Consider the following 17,894-nt stretch of genomic DNA (forward strand, 5'->3'; position numbering starts at 1 on the left):
TTCAGTTCAGCCACACTCAACTAACCAGCTGGAGGCATCTGATGTTGATAGATGTTTTCCCTATGTTCTTGTGTATAATTGCCACCAGGGACCTGGGGGACCTGCCCCCCCCCAAGTAAGAAGAGGTACTGTGGCTGTCTCAATGTCCGTAGAGCTACACAGACCTACTACATGCTCCAGCGTGCTTTATCCTCCTCTGAAAATTGTAATATTATACTATAGTTTATATCCCTTAGACTAAAGGTAAGGAGATTGACCCTTCGCTAAGCCCCACCCTTTTTTCGTCAGCTACTGCTACTCTGCCAAGCTGGAGGTCCCGTGAAACCAACACTGTCACTAACTGCAAAAAAACTGACTGAGCAGCGAAAAACAGGTTAAAAACAAAAGACAAGCTAAAGCCTATACATCACAATGTAAGAGTGAACGACAATATCGGAGCAACACTGTTCCTGTAAAGCAGGGCAGGTCTTTATTCACTGTTACAATCATTAAAAGCAAAAGCATGTCTATACATAAAGTATACTTTCAGTAGTTGCAATAGCAAAGAAGTGCTAGTTCATGATTACTGTGCTGTACTTCTGTTAGGTATTTGTACCCATCTGACTTACTTAGTAAATGTGTATCTCCTTTCAACCTCTCCAGGTAACCAGTTTTATTATTTCATGTGCTCAGGCACAACGTTCAACCGTGACTATCCTGAAAATGAAGAAAATCTTAAACAGTTGCATGAGTTTGTATGGAGCGGAGCCGTATAGTTGTTGGACCATGGTCAGAATTGGCCATTGTTATGCTATGATTAGCCAGTACGCTTTCCAAGGTCGGGACTTAGCAAAGGGTGAATTCAAATTCCAGTTCAACTTTAGAGAAGAAAAAGAAATAAAAGTAAAAGAACATACCCAGTGAAAGGAGGTAAAAAAAATAAAAGTATCCTGGCAAACAGACAGAAAGAGACGGCAGGTAGACTGACAGATGAGACTAGAGAATCAGGCTGAGACGAGTCTGTACAATTAGCCAGTGTGATTAGATTAGACTACTGTGCTGAATAAAGCCTAGGGATATACTGGCCTAGTTGGCACACACACACACACACACACACACACACATACACACACTACCACAGCTTTTAATACTTGACAAGTAATCCAGACTTATGTAATTGTGTGCTTGTCACCACAGACAGACAGGTTGTCTAGCTGTCAGCTGTGTAATTGTGTCTACATGATGACAACAGTAAACTGCAGTCAATCAGGACACTGATGTTCAACAACAATCGCCCTCATTAGTCATTAGTCTGTATTGTCATCCTAGATTAAACAATGAAAGAAGCTAAAATGCTTGTCTGAAAACTTCTTTCAAATAAATGAAGCGTGAATGACAAATTCCACTGTGGATTAGATGCCAGGTGCTAGTTTGCAGCTTAATAGTTTCTTAACAAATATTGAAATATTGCATAAAAAAGGCCCAATGAGCTAATGTCTGCTTTGATTGATGCATGCTGATATTTTATGAGGCTACTGTTCTTTGTCTCTCAAGATAATAACCTCTCTTTGGATTCCGAGTCAAGGATTGTTGAAACTGCAGCATTTTTAAAATTCTAAAGGAGACACTGCCACCACAGCTTAAAACAATGCATCTCACTTGAGGGGGTGCTAATGTTGCCCTGATTACTATCAGTCTGTTTGACCTGAACGCTGTGGAGAGTGACTTTACAGTAGATGAGTTTACAAGTTCATGCTCCATCCCAGATAGCTGCAGTTAATTAGACCCTGTGTACACCAATGCAGATATTCTTAAAAGTGTTAAAAACAATGTCTGTCTCCTGTGTTTAAAAAAATAAATAAATAAATTGTTCACACAACTTTGGTCTTGCAAAATATCTCTGTCCACCCCAGAACGCGAAAATGACTCCAAATGCCTGTCAGGCCAGTAGGTGGCGATAAAGGCGATGCCAGTGATAAGTCAAATGCCACAGAAGAAGAGTCTGTGTAGTTTTTTTTCTTTGGCAGGAACACATCGAACAATAGTATTTCTTTTTTCAAACCTATGAAACCATTATTAAAACCTATTACCATTTTCAAAAAATTCTGTTTTAGTAACGTAAACCAGAGTCCTGCACCTGACGGGTACCCGCAAAAACAGCTGATTTGCGGGTGTTTTTTTTAAAAAAAAAAAAATTTCCCGGGTTCAGATCTGGGTGGAAAAAATATCGCGGGTTTTAGATAAACACATCAGTCATTAGTTCGGTAAACTACAGATAACTATCTTGGTCATTATTTACTCTCTGAGGATCGCCTCCGCTATTTCGCAACGGTCACTGGTTCAGCTGTTTACACGCGTTTCACCATCTAATAACACAATTTATGATTGGACGACAGAATCAACAAGGCTGCCACTGTCTAACAAGCGCCGCTTCCAAAACAGTAAATAATTATTTAGGTATTTGAGAAATAAGTGGATAAAATGTACAACTATCACTTTATAATGTTTCTGAAGTGTTTCCCTGATGGATTACTTCTCTCCTCGATGGATTCTAAAAACACGTGACGGCTCGTAACTGCTGAACGTCGCTCTGGACAGAAAGTAAGTCTGTTATTACACATGTAAAGTTCCTTTACATAGATTAAAAGTTTAAAAGCATTAAACGTAACAAACGAGTGCTTTTACACTCGTATGGGAGAAGAACACAGAGGGTTGATGATGGAGCTGAAGTCAGGTTTTTATTGTGAGAGCTGCTTCATTCAGGTCGTTGTTTACTTACTGGCACCTTAACTGTGGCGATATGCTGTTCAGTATTCAGCCCAGACCCAAAATGATTACTTTAAATCCGGGTTACGGGTCGGGCTGCAGGTCGTGTTTCAACGGGTCGGACCGGGTTGCGGTACTAATTGGCCTGATGCGCGGGTTTGCGGTTTGGGTGCGGGTTTGTACGTCGCTGGGTCGGGTCGGGGCGGATCTTGAAAACTGGACCCGTGCAGGACTCTGACGTAAACCTCGAGAGGCCAAATCGTAGACAAAATATCCTTTTTCAGAAATATCTATACATGTAGACAGGACCTTAGTCAGGACTCATTCTGTATAACAATGACAATTAGGGATTACTATGATTTAGACCAATTAATCTACTAATATTTTCTGTTTTGTTAAGACACCGAAGTGTCTATTTGCTGTATTTACCCCAGTATTAACATCCACATCAGCACCATCTCCATCCTCCACCTGCTGCTCCCCTCTCTCTCTCTCCCTCTCTCTCTCTCTCTCTCTCTCTCTCTCTGTCAATTCAGTTCAATTCAATACACCTTATTGCCATGCCATTTCATATGTGTTGCCAAAGCACAGTTAAAATTTAAGACGGGGAAAATTCACAAACAGTTAACAACAATGCATTAATACAATTCATAGACATAAATTTTAAAGGAAAAAAAACCTGAAGTGAAGGAGTAAATAAAAAGGCAGAGTGTGATTTGTGACGGGATGAACTACGTATATGTTATTGTGTTGGTTGTCTCTTAGGCTGTGACATGCACTGACTTGCTGCATCTATGGCACTGACACTATTTTCTCCAAGTAGATGTTTTAGTCTGGTCCGAGAGTAAATTAAAATCTTGGAGTTTACATTAAATTTTTGTAAAGAATTTTGTTCTGATTTTTTTCATATATATTGTAGAAGGAAATGTTGCTCTGTCTTCACCTGTCTGAACGGGCGGAGACAGAGTAATGTATGACCTGTAATGTTTCTGGTAAATGATCATTACTGTAAATGTAAGCTCACAGATTAAAACTTAATGTACTGTTAAACTGACACACCATGATAGGTGTGTCAACTGGAATGTGAACTCTTCAGGAGAAACCATCAGTACAGAGTGTTTTGTCTCAGCCAGATGTGCCAGCGCATGGCTGAGGCATTAGTCAGGTGCATGTCAAAGATCTCTCTCTCTCTCTCTCTCTCTCTCTCTCACGCTCTCTCCCTTCATGTTCATCACTACTGTGGTGACAGACATCAGATTCTTTTCTGCTTTGAATGTGCTCTGGAGGAAAGGCTTGTTTATTTACAAACAACAACTTACTGGAATACATAAGACATACAGTACGTCAGGATAAACTCAAGTCCAATCAACTGGACAAAGATCCTTTCCCGAGTCACTGTTACTCCAAGAGCACAGATATTCAAACATTATTGACAATGATCTCAGTCCGTTTACACACAAAACTGCTAACATGATACAGACATTCAGAACGGTTTCATACTTTGCCTGAGCATGTAGACTGTTTTCCCTGTAGTGTGTGTAAATGTTAAACTGTGTCTTATCCCTTGTGGTGTGGTGCTGATGTCATCATATGGTCAAAAGTGGTCATATGTTTAATGAGCCTGGGCCTCAGAGCAGGAGAGAATAACCCTGCTCATCAAGTCCTGGGAAAAAAGAAGTTTTTCTTAACGTATAGTAAACGTGACCTTTGGCTGATTAATGCAGAATGAGATCAGCGCGGAGTGACTGGGAAGCTCCAAAAGGACTCTGTGCTGCAGTTCTTTAACAGCATTATTATCACACTCATTTTCCTTAGTCAGCTTCTTGTCTCACTGCAGTTTTATGGCTGCTGAGAGACTGAACTGAGAGATTAAGGACTCATAACAAGTTGCTTCATGTAGAGTGTCACCTCTAATGTCCTTTTAGAGCATAATGGAATGAGCCATTAGGCCTGACCTATTTACCCCAGTCTCTGTTAAGATTCTGTTTGAAATGTCGTTGTGGTCCAGTGCAGTTTGTGGCATGAAGCTGTGGCTCCCAAAAGGAGGTCAATGGACCAGGAAACTGTATGGGGGATCCACTGGGTCACCTCAAAATGGGCTATACTTACAGTTGGGGCTGATTTTTGTCATATTAAGAGAAAATTACATCCTGTTTTAGTTTGACCATGCTCCCTTCACATATTCTCAATGTGGAGTCAAGTCCAGAGGTTCCCATACAACCACTACATCGCAGCTCTGACAGTACTTTGCACCAGTGTCCCTCTATGTCCCCTTTCAACACCAAAAGGCTAAGGCAATACCTAGTGTGCGTGCATGTGAGGACTTTCAGGATAGGTGACTGACTGTGCACCACTGTAAGTTGAATGTGTGATTTTGTATCCATACATGTGGATTGGAGGGTAACAGACAGTCACAGCTCTCTCTGGGGAGGCAGGTCCATCTGTTGGCTGTGCCGTCTGATTTTCTTTTTGCTTTTCTTTATTTTTTATTTTCTCCAGTCAGAGGGAACGAGATGAATTTTTGCTGCGTGACTGCAGCCTGTAATGTCGCTGCTGCCTCTAGCTTCTGCTTTTGCACATGCTGTGCTTCTTTGTGTGATCTTTTTTATGTGTGTGTCTCTGTATTCAAATATACCTGCAGATTTTCATGTTTACATACTTCTTTGAATGGCATGCAAGGTTGGATTTGTGTGTGCCTGTCTGTATTTTCGTGTGTATTCAGGTCTTCGCCGTAGAAGGTAAAGCGTCTGTTCTTTTCACAGGGGCCTTAAAAGGCACCAGTGTTTTATTGAATGTAAATCATTTTATCCAAGACTGAACTGAATGGTTTGTTTAACTTGATCAAAGCTTCTTTAAAAGACAGGAGTTCCTCTGTTTTGGCCTTTTTGAGTATTTGCAGCTCTCCTTAAAGGAGACACATTACACTGATTTTCAGGTTCATGCTTGGATTTCTGTTTTCTACTAGAACATGTTTACACACATTTATGTTCAAAAGCACTTTATTTTTCTTATTCTGTCTGCCTGCATATTGCTTTATTGACCGTCTATCGAAACACATTTCAGCTCCAGTCTCTGAAAAAACCCACTCTGCCCCGATTGGTCCGTGTTTTTGGTCTTCAGGGAACCTGTGTAAAGGACTTTAACTGCACTGTATGGTGCCAGAAATGTAAAATAAGAAGACATTTAACCACAATTTACTGCTTCTTAACCAAAAACTTTGAAACAGCACAAGTTCCAGCAGGAAACTCATCCAAAATGGGGGAGAAAAGAACAACATTTTCCTGATGTTTTCTGCCAGTAAATACTACTATTTATATAGTAATTTAGCCGTAGTCATTTAAAAATCTGTAGGGAAGTCTAGTCATGGTCACAGTTGTGCCAGCAGTACAAGGAGCAAATGTCTAAGAGTATCTTTGTAAATGGATGCTAACAAAAAAAAAAGAAGCATCTCTGTTTGAAGTTATAGTTAGGTGTGAGGTCTCCTGCAGCTTTAATCTTGGGGTAAAGGCAAAGATTCAGTTAATTACCAACTTTTTAGTTTACAGTTTTTTAGGGATGCACCGAATATTCCGTAACCGAATATATTTAGCCGAATATTGCAAAAAAACCACACATTCGGTATTCGATGGAATAAGTTAAAAGCAAGGCCGAATAATAGCGGCGTGTTTTGATAACGCAATCCAACAGCGTGCCGTGATGGGCGGTATAAAATGTCAGCAGTGTGGCGATCCACCCGTCACCGCACTCACATTTGCAACTAAAAATAGTTTTGAGCGAGCAAAATAGGCTTAAATCATTCAGCATGCTGTGCGAGCAGCCTACAGATTTCAACCACCAGCAGAAACGAAAGGCGAATCCCACCAGTTGTGGGTTGAACGGGGGTCACAGACACAGACAGTAACGTTAATGTATTCCTGTCAAATATGGCAGCCATCGGCTTACCGGTGACGGAGAAGTCAGCTCCAATAATATCCTCTTCTTGGTGTCATGACTGCCCAGAAGTACCTGAACAGCCGAGCCAGCCGAACACAGGTATGTGGCGTGTCAGAGGAGAAACGAGCCGTTCACATTTCTTACTTTGTGACAGGTAACGGTCCACAAACCTCACCACACTTTAGGGACTGTTCATTACTTATGAAGGGACTGTCAGGGGAGGAGGGTGGCTGGTTGATTCTTATTTTATTTATTTATTTTATTTTGATCCCCCCTATGTTCATCACTTATTGATGCTGTTTTTGAAGTATGAATAAGTCGATAAGTAATTTATTCCATTGAAATATCATTGATGTATTATAGAAAAGTCATTTATCTTTTCATAAATGACATTTATAAATGCTGTGGTATCGTGATACTACTCAGAACCGTGATACTTTCACTGGTATCGTACCGTGGGTCCCAATTTTGGTACCGTGACAACACTAATCTGGAGGGGGTTCATCTGCAAAAACTAATGAAAAACTAAACAATGATATTCGGTACTCAGCCAAGCGTTTAATAATATTCGGCTTCGGCCACAAATTTTCATTTCAGTGCATCCCTACAGTTTTTGTATCTTTTCCAGAAAGTGACAAGAAGACCCAGTGTGAGCTGACAAGAACATGTATCAAGCACTTGACGTTCTGTATGACCCATGACGTAAGGCACTGCCCCCGGATGTCTCCAATAGAAGCTAAGCTGTATTAGTCATGCAGCATACTAACACTGACTTCAGCGGGCTTGCTTGCAAAATTAACAACAAAACAACATAAAAATGGCAAATGCAATGGCTTCCAAGTTTGAAGTTGGTGTCACGGACAATCGATCCATCCTGATCCTCAGTTTTAAAGTGAATCTTGCTGTGTACTGGCTCTCTCTGAGACATTTCCGTCAAAATCCTAGAAAAAAAAAACACAACAACAACTAAAAATAAAGTTCACCAGCTGGGTCATCACATGCTCAGATTATGGGAGTGCCCCAAGGCATTTCTGCATGTTCTTACAGTGTGCTTTGCTCCTGCCACAGTACCAGGTCTGCCACAGCTAGGAAGTCACTATGGCGGACAGCGAGGTCGATTCAGCAGGTACTCTGTGGGCAGGGATGGTCACCTAGCTGCAGGTAGTTCTGTGTTAAAGCCCCCCATGGGGTGCAAATCTAAGTAGCTCATTATTACACACGTTTTCTGATAGATGGATGGTCTTTTCTTCCACTTTGGGGGTCTCTAGACACACCAGGGACACTTACTGAAAAGCCATGAAAAAGTACATTTTGCATAATATGTCACCTTTAATGTGTCATTTCACTGTCATTGTATTTTCTGGCGCTTTTCTTTCCATTTATGGAACGGTTGAATGGTTTGTGGTTGATTGCAGGAGATCAAAAGGCACTGGCGGAAAGAGTGTGTTTGGCTTTGCACACAGAAAACAAGCATACCGCCCCCTACGTCTCCTCTTAACTCTCTGTTCCCGAATATGCATAAAAGTCAACGAAAGTTCAAAAGTTGAAAGTTTATGACCTAGCATTAGCTGTCTTCTGCAGCTTTGCAAAACATGCTTCTTATTCTTAGAGATGTATTGCCTTTAGCTATAGAATTAGAAGTAAGAGGCTGGAGTTTTTTCTGTACCTTTGGAAGTAAAGGAGCACAACAAGTGTTAGTTGAACCAACTTAAAAAGCCCCTAATCACAGTCCATGCATGTAAAAGCTGTAGAAATATGCATTAATCAGTGGGGGAATTGGAAAATGATGCTTTTGGTTGGCAAAGTATAAAATCCAACACTGTTTCTGAATTACCTCAGAAATATCTTCAGCAGTTCTCTACTATGATTTCTTGTTACTTCTCAGCTAACAAACACACAGAGAGATTTACCTGCTAGATAGTTCTTGGGGATCTAATAAGTGTTTTTAAACATGAAAATATTTTAAACTGATAATAAGAGCACACCACAGAAAGGCCCCTTTTTGCCTGTTAGTGAGGTTCACTGATTGTGACAGTTGTTGGCCTTATCCCTCCTTCCTGTCACTCTTAGTGTATGTAACCTAATTATGTACACTTAAGGCTGTACATAATATGATTATGTACTGTTGGCAGCGAGAGACAGTAAACATTTACTGTTGATTTTGTGTGTTGGCCCTTTGTCACAGTCCAGAAAACAGAAATAAATTCCTTAGCACCACATGCCAACTGATTGAAAAAGTGTTCTAAATTTAGTGTCCAGATATCATGTATAAGGCTGTACTGCACACAGTTACCACTCCATCTGCTCTGTGTAGGTTTAGATAAAGAAATGGGAACGACAAAGCACGATGACAAATGTAATGTCTTGTCGCCACTGACTGGTTTGTGAAAGCAGTCAGGTCCCCCGTCAGTGTCAATGCTGTTTGCAGACAGGGTTTAAGTGGCACAACATTGTGCAGAGGAAGGGCATTGTTTTAATCATGAATGAGCACCACCAGATTTTCAGTCTGCTTTCACACACGTTAATTTGAAACACCGGTCCATTTGCTGGTGCTGGTGTGAATTTTGGCTCTCCACTTGGTTATTGTCAGTGTCATGTTGTACTGTGCTTAGAAATACTTCCTCTTTCTCTGGCAAAGCAACTTACTAAGTGAATAAATCTTAAATGTCCCCAAAGGCTTGCCTTTCCTGGACCAGCTGACACTGTCTGGGAGCTGCATTGTGCCCTTTTGACACAGCTCTGCCTTTTCACTCCAGTCAACATAGTGAGTAGAAATTATAACAATAATTAACTACATACAAGAACGGATTTTTGAAATATGTGAATTGATTCTTGTGTGAATCAATTTTTCCTCCCACCCCTATTGAATAATTAAACTCTAGGGGTGGGGGTAGACACAGTGGCTCTAACTTTGTAATTTATTTGCAGTAACTTTGCAGTAAATCCATCAAGACTGTTTATACAGACTCTCTCTCTCACACACACACACACACACACACACACACACACACACACACACACACACAGACTTATAATGCACTCTGGCTAGTTGTGCTTTAGCACACTACAACTAACTTGTTATTGGGAATGCATCAATTGTGAATATCTGGTCTGATATGCGGGTTTAATATAACAATTATACTATGTGCACTATTGTTTTTTTTAATGTTGTTGTTTTTTGTTTCCCCTTTTGTGCCCTTTTTATTTAAAAAAAAACAACAACTGCCCGTTATCATACTATTTTTGAATGAGGACAAATTCAATCATAAAAAAAACTATGAATCAATTTTTAATATAACCTTCTTTCATATGAAAAATTGGTTGTTGTTTTTCTAAAGAAAATGCTTCATAACCCTACTTACTATATGTAACATATATCACATTCTCTAGTATCTATTTTATATTTAGGCAAAAACATCAACAAATGTCTCCTTCAAACAACTGTATTTATTCCAGGTTTCTGGCTAAATTTTACAAGATTACATTTGAACTCATCATAATAATGTTATAATGTAGCATCACACAATACTCATTTTTACTGAATAAAGCTTAAATGCATCATTATATTACATAATGCAACCTCAGCTGTGCTGTTAGTTCAGGCCATTGGCTGTTAACAGCTAACAGCTAATGCTAAGTAGCTCTCCACCTGCCAGATTTAACACAGATTTATTGTTCATAATGTCACATTATCAGGGTAAAAATAGGGTGCGTTCCCTGACGACAGTGAGTTCATTGTGTCCCTTTGTGCCAAAGGCATCTCAGGAAAGATCTCTGTTTATCCCGAATACATTTTCTTCTGTACCCAGGATGACGGGACGATGGGACGATGGGCGATGGGATGACAGGACCTTGTTGGTTTTGAGGTCCGCCTTTTAGTCTATGAAAAATTTAGACAGAACACATTGGCCACTGCCATCGCTGTCATCTTATAGCTAGGCAGCTGGCAGTTAACAAGGCGAATATCGGCCGATTCTGATGCTCAGCCAATAAATTGTTGCACCCTCACTTGTACTGGTGTTAAGGCTCAGACACAGTGGCAAGTCTAGCTCATTTTGAATCGTGTGCTCTCTCACTGCTGTTAAGGAAATGCTTTTGTATTTTCTTCTTCACTTTCAGGTAATCACTCTCTTCCTTTTTGTGGCAATGACTTCACACCACTGATCATTCACAATGCCAGAATCCATTTAGGGTGAATGTGGTCAATCTACAGCGACACAGTAGGCCTTTCTTTCTTTTTTGCAGTCTTACTTTGTCATTTCAACTAATAAGACAGATTACCTTGACATAAAAACCCTGTTGTGTGTTGCCATGGCAGCAAGTCCAGAGGAAGTAGTTAACAGTATCACCAGAAGCAGGCCTGTGCTGGTGGCCATATAACACAGTCTGATGTTCACCAGGCCCTTTGCAGCTCATCACTTAAAGTCCACTTCACATCTGTTGTTTTGCTCAATAGAATGACATCACATGTATGAGCCCGGTGTTCATGCCTAAAGACAATCTCGCTTTTGATTTCTCTTTTAATCTGTCCAGTCTTTTCCTATCTTTTGTCTGGGTTTATTGCTCAAGACAGTTATCTAATCAGCTCGGCTACTAAATAGCACATCAGGAGACATTTAAAGCAAATCCTTGGAGAGCCCTTGAGGACAGGCCTTTGATCAGTTGTCTCTTTATGGAACTGTAGGCTAATTTTGCCCGATGGCTCTTTCTCTTTATAGTCTTTGTGTGGAGCTTTTCTGTCAGTATGGATTGTCAGATTAGGGCCTATAGCTTTAAAACACATCTGCAGTTATCAATTCGACACAACACAACACACACACACACACACACACACACACACACACACACACACACACACATTAAAGCCTATAGAATGACCATTTGCTCTTTATTTATTTGTACACTTATGTAGTTATTTCTCTGATGCCTGATGTCTCTTTTTCCTTGTTCTTGGTCTCTGCAGCCCTTTTTATCTTTGTTGTGTCTGTTAAAAATTAAATGTCTAGATTAGTGCAGCCACCTGTCAGATTTAAGTGGTGTTTGTCATTGCAGCTGCTGAGACTGCTGAGCTTATATAAACTTCTGTTACTGACATCAACTACCTTTCCGTCTCTTTTTCAAGTATGTGTCCGTCTGTCTGTCTGTCTGTCTGTCTGTCACCATCACTGCCCCTCTTCCTGTCTGTCTGTCTGTCTGTCTGTCTGTCTGTCTGTCTGTCTGTGCGTCCGGCCTCTCGACACTAGAGTTGATGCATAGCCAGATTAAGCCTGTCAGATTTGTCACAGTCGGCTGGCGGTCGGCGTGACACAGAGCCAGATCAGACAAGGATGTGACGAACGACGCCTTCAGCCTACCTTTGTTTGGTTTTGCTGTGCCAGTCATTTTGTGCATCATTTCACACATTTTTTTCCCGTGGCAAATGATTTATTAGATAATTCCTTAGAAAAATAAAAAAAATAAAAAGAGGTTATTTTTTTCAGGCATTTCTGCTTTCTACTTGAGAAAGGTAAACGATGATATGCACCAGTGATATCGGCTCAGTAAGTTGCCAGAAGAAAAAGGAGTTCTTGGAATGAGACAAAGTCCCAACAAACAGCTTTATTTAACTCTCACTAAGTGTGTTCTCAGGAACAGCTTAGACACTTAAGTACAGAAAAGGAAAAACAACCTGACAAGGTGTTTGTTTCATTCTTGCAAAGAACCCAATGCAAAGAGGTCTTGGAACTTACAACATGTAAGTATAGGGTCTGTGTAACTTATCAGTTCAATTTTCCATATAGACAATATAAATGTGAAAATTTAATTCAACTTTCTAAAATTGTGGTTTTTATTTGTCAGATCAGTATGTACTGAAGTGGGATCTGTGCGCAACCATGAGTGGATGTGATTTTTTTTGAATACATGCATGACAATAAGTGAGACAATTGACCCTCAGCCAGCCAGTCAGATGTAAATTAAATCAACAGCTGCTGTCGGCAGTCCAACACACAAACAGAAATTAAAAACTCTCAGATTTTCTATTTTTTAATTTCTGTTTTTCTGTCCACATTCTACAAAAAAAATTAGAAAAAGGAGTCAATAATCTTAATTTTACAGTGGTCTGACAAATGAAAAATCAGTTTTAGAAAAACTAAATTCAATTTTCCAGTGTTCTGATTTTCATTTTTATATGCAAACTCTGATCTTTGAGTCAAAACACTGCCTGCAACGAATCAAAGATGACACTAATGGACAACTGGCCAGTTTGTGGTAGATTGAGCATGTATTTACAGAATCCCATGGCCACTTGCCAACAAATTTGATCAAATTGGAAATTGTAGAAACATCCAATTATATACATCTTTACTAATTTTGCTCTTGCCTTTTTGTCACATACACCATGAAATTAAATACATGGAATATATTATGCTGACTTGCTTTTTCCCCACATACATCCACACACATCAGGAGCAATTTGTGGTGTAGTGCCTTGCTCAAAGATACTTGTGACCTGTGAATAGGAGCCAGGGATCTACATTACAATTCTAGTTCCTACTTTAAAGTTCCCAATGTTAAAAAAGAGGACAAGAGAGGCTTTGAAATAATTACAGTGAAGCAGGTGCAGTCTGCAGGTTTGAAGGACAGATGTAGGGAAAAGGCAAGTGGAACTGTGGCTGAAACTGCTGTGTACACAGACTCAAAACTCTTTAGTTAAACCATAAGGCGCTGAAGCTGTGGTAGTGCTGCTATTGTTGGCTACAGTTAAATAGTGGCGTTTTCGTTTAGAGCTGAAATGAAACACCTGTGTAAGTGATTAACCAGGTGTCTGATTAATCACTTACAAGAAAATAACTTGACACCTGCCAGCCAGTGACAACTGATAATTCTCAGTGGCTGTGGTGTAATGCACAGCAGGTGGGTACCATTAGGTTCAAGTACAGGTTCTGAAAATAGGACTAAATCCAGTCAGACCAAGTGGGCTATAAAAACACAGTCTTTACACAGTGTATTATTCATAATATGCAAAATAGCTTGTTAGATAAAACTTTGCAGGTTTGACACTGGTAAATCCTCATTACACACTGTCAGCAGTTTCCATAGAGAGATTTTTTTTTTTTACACAGCCAGGTCAGGATTTCCAAGGTAACAGGGACATTGTTTTTCTAATAATCCACATTTCCAAAGCTATCTCCACAGCTCGATACCACAAAAGGTCAGTCAATAAAACATGTTTTTGTCTCCTGATTTGGGTGAACTGACCCTTTAACCAAAGTTCTGACCCCAAAATACTCAGGAACTTCATGAAACTATCTGTGTAAGAATATTATGTATTATCCATTTCTAATAGTGATAATGGTTGGTTTTACACCTGAGTTTAACCATTTGGCTCAATGAAAAAATGAAACAAACCATGCAACTATAAAATGGACACACTGATGATTGTTTGATGATTTATCCATGTACATACAGTAACTTAAAGTAGTTGTCCTTGTTTTCTGTCCTTGCAAGACAAACAGTAGGACACAGTGAGACAGTAGCTGCTGGGCTCAACCTTAAGAGGCCTCTTTAACTGCAGCCTGGCCACAAGCCAAGCTCGTCAAACAGGAGTACAGTATGGATGGACCAGATGAACCAGACTAAAGTGGATCTTCCATTAATCATTTGAGGTCTTGTATAATCTTCATCTATCCATGTGTGACAGAGTGTCTGTGTCCTTAAATGACCTTTCATCTGCTGTCAGCACACGTACTCTGCATTATCAAAAGATCGCCATGAACAAATACTGCACTGCAAATAAGTTGTCTTATGTGAACTAAAAGATCATTAAGTAGCTCAGAAGTACATTCATTAGCTGAACAGAAATGATAAAGTGTAAAATGGTTTTAGTAATCAACCCAGGTTTATAAACCCTTGTTAGACCTCTTGTTTCATTAAAACTTAATTTCACTCCCCACACACAACAAATCATTGACTCATGCATACTAAGGAAAAAAACAACAACAATAAACACAATTAAAATTGATTAAAAAAGAAACAATTTTACCAAGTCCCCTCCTTACTTGTGGTAGAAGCACAGATATCAAGGAAAAATCCCCAAATCGACAAAATCTGCAAGTCTACAAAATCTAATGAAACGATCCCAGCATGGCATGACACCATGTGGCGTATGGAATAAACTAGATTGCAGCCATGGCAGCCAGAACACGGCACAGTTCTGCCCACTGAAATTGTCCCTCCTGGCTCTTAAACAGTCAAAATTGCAAGACAATCGAATGAAGAACACAAAAACGCGGACTAATTCATCTTGTAAGCAGCCTAATTTAAGTGGATCATAACATATCAGGTACGGAATTAAACTGCAGATGCTTTGGTTCAAAATGAGACCAAACATTTTTATGAATGTCACTTTTTGAGCCATGATGAAGACCAAAATGTGGCCTTCAACTGAGGGTGAGATCTTGGTTTTAGCTGAGCCAATTTACATAAAACTTGCAGCCCCTAGCGGCCAGTTGAGAGGAGTGAGGAATAAGCAGTTAATGATAACATAAAACAGTCAATAAAACAGGTTTTTAACTTAACTATTGTAATTCACCACAACAACAAGAAGTCCTTGAGCATACAAAATATTAGGCTGATTGGTCCAGTAGTTTGCCAGATTAGCTGCACACAGACAGATAATCACACTCACACAAGCACAACTGAAAGCATTATCCCCTCCACGCTCACGCATACTTGTTAAACCTGCAGGTTGGATATGGCCCACAAAGAAGATAGAGTGGACCTTATGTAGCCCGACAGGCCAAACATGACAAAGCACTCTGCTGCTTAAATGCTTTGAGCATGCAACAACAATCAAAGGCGATTAAGATGAGCATTTTTATCAGCTCTCGTCATCTGGATTTTGACAGCTGGACAATAAAAGAACAACTATTTAGAGACTGTAAAATTGAGGTGGAAAGAGAAGATCAAGATATTTGAGTATCCAAACCAGGCATCGCTGTCTGATTGGCATATTCAGCAGTGTCTGTGTGTTTTTTGTTTTTTTCCTGCACATTGTGTGTCCACAGTTGCCCCCATTGTTTGAGTCCAAAGAAATCAAATTGAATATCACCCTCAGCCGTTTAGAATCTTGCAGACATTCACATAGCTTTATTGTCTAGCACTGAGACATTTCATATTTCCTCTAGCCGATACTGTTAGATAAGAGACAGACCAAATATAAACAAGTCTATGAGAGCTACATTTTTAAGTGACTCTTTTCTCCACGTCTGTTGCAACAGAACTCTGAATCACCTCCGTAGCCCCAGTTCTTGGTTTGTTATGCAATCACATTCTCAGCATGCTTGAATTTTCAGTGTAACAGATGCGACCAGCCCCATGGTTTAATAGTCTGCTCCCCAATCCATGTTTGCCTGTCTGACTGCTGTCTCACTGATAAGCACATGTCCCTGTGTGACCCAGCAGAGGAGTCAGAGCTGGCTCTTAGAGTTGCTATAGTCATCTCCGTATGTTACAATGACAAACAGATTGTACACACAGAAACATACCCCAGTACTAATAATGCTATAATGCTTCCTTGACGTACTCCAGGGAGGTCGGAGGTCAGAGGTCATGTGCAGCCCCATAACAGCAGGACTGAAGCTGGTAAAACTAGTCATTATCAAGGTTTGTGCGTGCCTTTTTTCAAATACAGTCTATCGAGGCCATCTCACAGTGTTTTTTGTACTATTGGAGTTCATTATAAGAGACAGTGACACAAATACTGTCTATAGTGGGGATTCTCAAAAACGTACTGTCCATGTCAGAGACCCTAAGATACTGTAGAACCACATCAGATGAATTTTGTCTCAGAGCGGCCAAAGAAAAGCCTTTGGTTGCAACTTGTTTTACAATAAAAAAACAATTTATTATTATTATATTGCATAGTAGCGCACAAGCCTGACACCCTCTCTCCAGACACTTGACTTCTGAATGATGTTTAAGAGGTTTTGAGGCATAATTCAGTCACTGTATATTTGATAAGTGATACCATCCACAACAGGCGCTGAACACATTAAAAAAGCAAGCTTTGGTAGGTTAAAGGGACAGTTCACCCCAAAATCAAAAATGCATACTTTTCCTCTCACCAGTAGTGCTATTTATCAATCCAGATTGTTTTTGTGTGAGTTATTGAGTGTTGAGGATATCGGTGGGGACAGAGATGTCTGCCTTGTCTGCAGTAAAATGGAACTAGATGGCACTCAGCTTGTGGTGCTCAAAGTCCTAAAAAATACTTTAAAAATTCAACAACAATGTCTCTTTCCAGAAATCATGACCCACTTATTCAAGATAATCCACAGACCTTGTTGTGAGCAGTATCATGGAAGAACTATTTTCTTTCAAATGCACTACACGTGTCAACCCTATTGTCATACGGAAGGAGGTGCGTATCTACTGCTGGCTCACCTAAGACCACTGAACTTGCAAACGTTACAGCTCAGCAAAGGAGGACGCCTTTAATGTTTACTATCTGGAACACGAGCCTCTCGTCCATGAGTAGATGCGCGCTTCCTTCTTTGGCAGATGTAGTTCGGTAGAAGGAAAATAGTTCCTACATGATATTGCTCACAACAAGGTCTGTGGATCATCCTGAGTAACTGGGTCATGACTTCTGGAAAGAGACATTGCTGTTGAGTTTTTCAAATGTATTTTTTGGCACAAGCCGAGTACCATTTACTGTAGTTCTATTATATTGGAGAGAAGGCAGACATCTCTATGGCTGATATCTCCAACATTCAGCAACTCACACCAAAACAATCTAGACCGATAAATAGCACTACAGGTAAGAGGAAAAACATGTAATTTTGATGTCAGGATGATCTGTCCCTCTAAAGTTAATGATTTAAGATTGTGGTTTAAATCTGCTGTGTCTCATGCTAGAACTGCAGACCTTTTCTCTATTAAACCAAAGCCACCTTAATCAAGCTCTGATTACCAAAACATACGCATAAAAAAGTGAAATAGTGCTGTAGTTGTTTGGAGCGGATATTGAAAAACCAAATTAAATATGTTGTATGTAAACATTTTGCTGAAAATGCAGTGCTTAGACAAGTAACACAGGTCACAGGTTTTTCCATTTCCTTGTCAATAACAAACTTAACAAAAGTTGAAAGAGACTGAACAATAAAATAGCTTCACTTTTCCTTTTCTACTTTAGTTTTAAATGTTGCTCTGCTGCTGGGGTGTTTTTCAGACTT

At 39.9% G+C, this 17,894-nt stretch overlaps 1 protein-coding gene across 2 annotated transcripts in view; it reads left to right on the forward strand.

The window, feature by feature from the left end:
* ldlrad4b (low density lipoprotein receptor class A domain containing 4b) overlaps positions 1-17,894 on the forward strand; it is a 272,731-nt gene that overhangs the window by 72,036 nt on the left and 182,801 nt on the right. Inside the window, exon 1 of one of the 2 annotated variants that reach the window (XM_049582540.1) lies at positions 12,259-12,412. The exons of the other annotated variant lie outside the window; for it this stretch is intronic. The gene's annotated coding sequence lies outside the window, so the exon portion shown is untranslated. Of the gene's footprint in view, positions 1-12,258; positions 12,413-17,894 lie in introns of those variants that run through there. 2 annotated transcript variants of the gene reach the window in all.

Source organism: Epinephelus fuscoguttatus, linkage group LG8, assembly GCF_011397635.1.
Source record: "Epinephelus fuscoguttatus linkage group LG8, E.fuscoguttatus.final_Chr_v1".
Lineage (NCBI taxonomy): Eukaryota > Metazoa > Chordata > Actinopteri > Perciformes > Serranidae > Epinephelus > Epinephelus fuscoguttatus.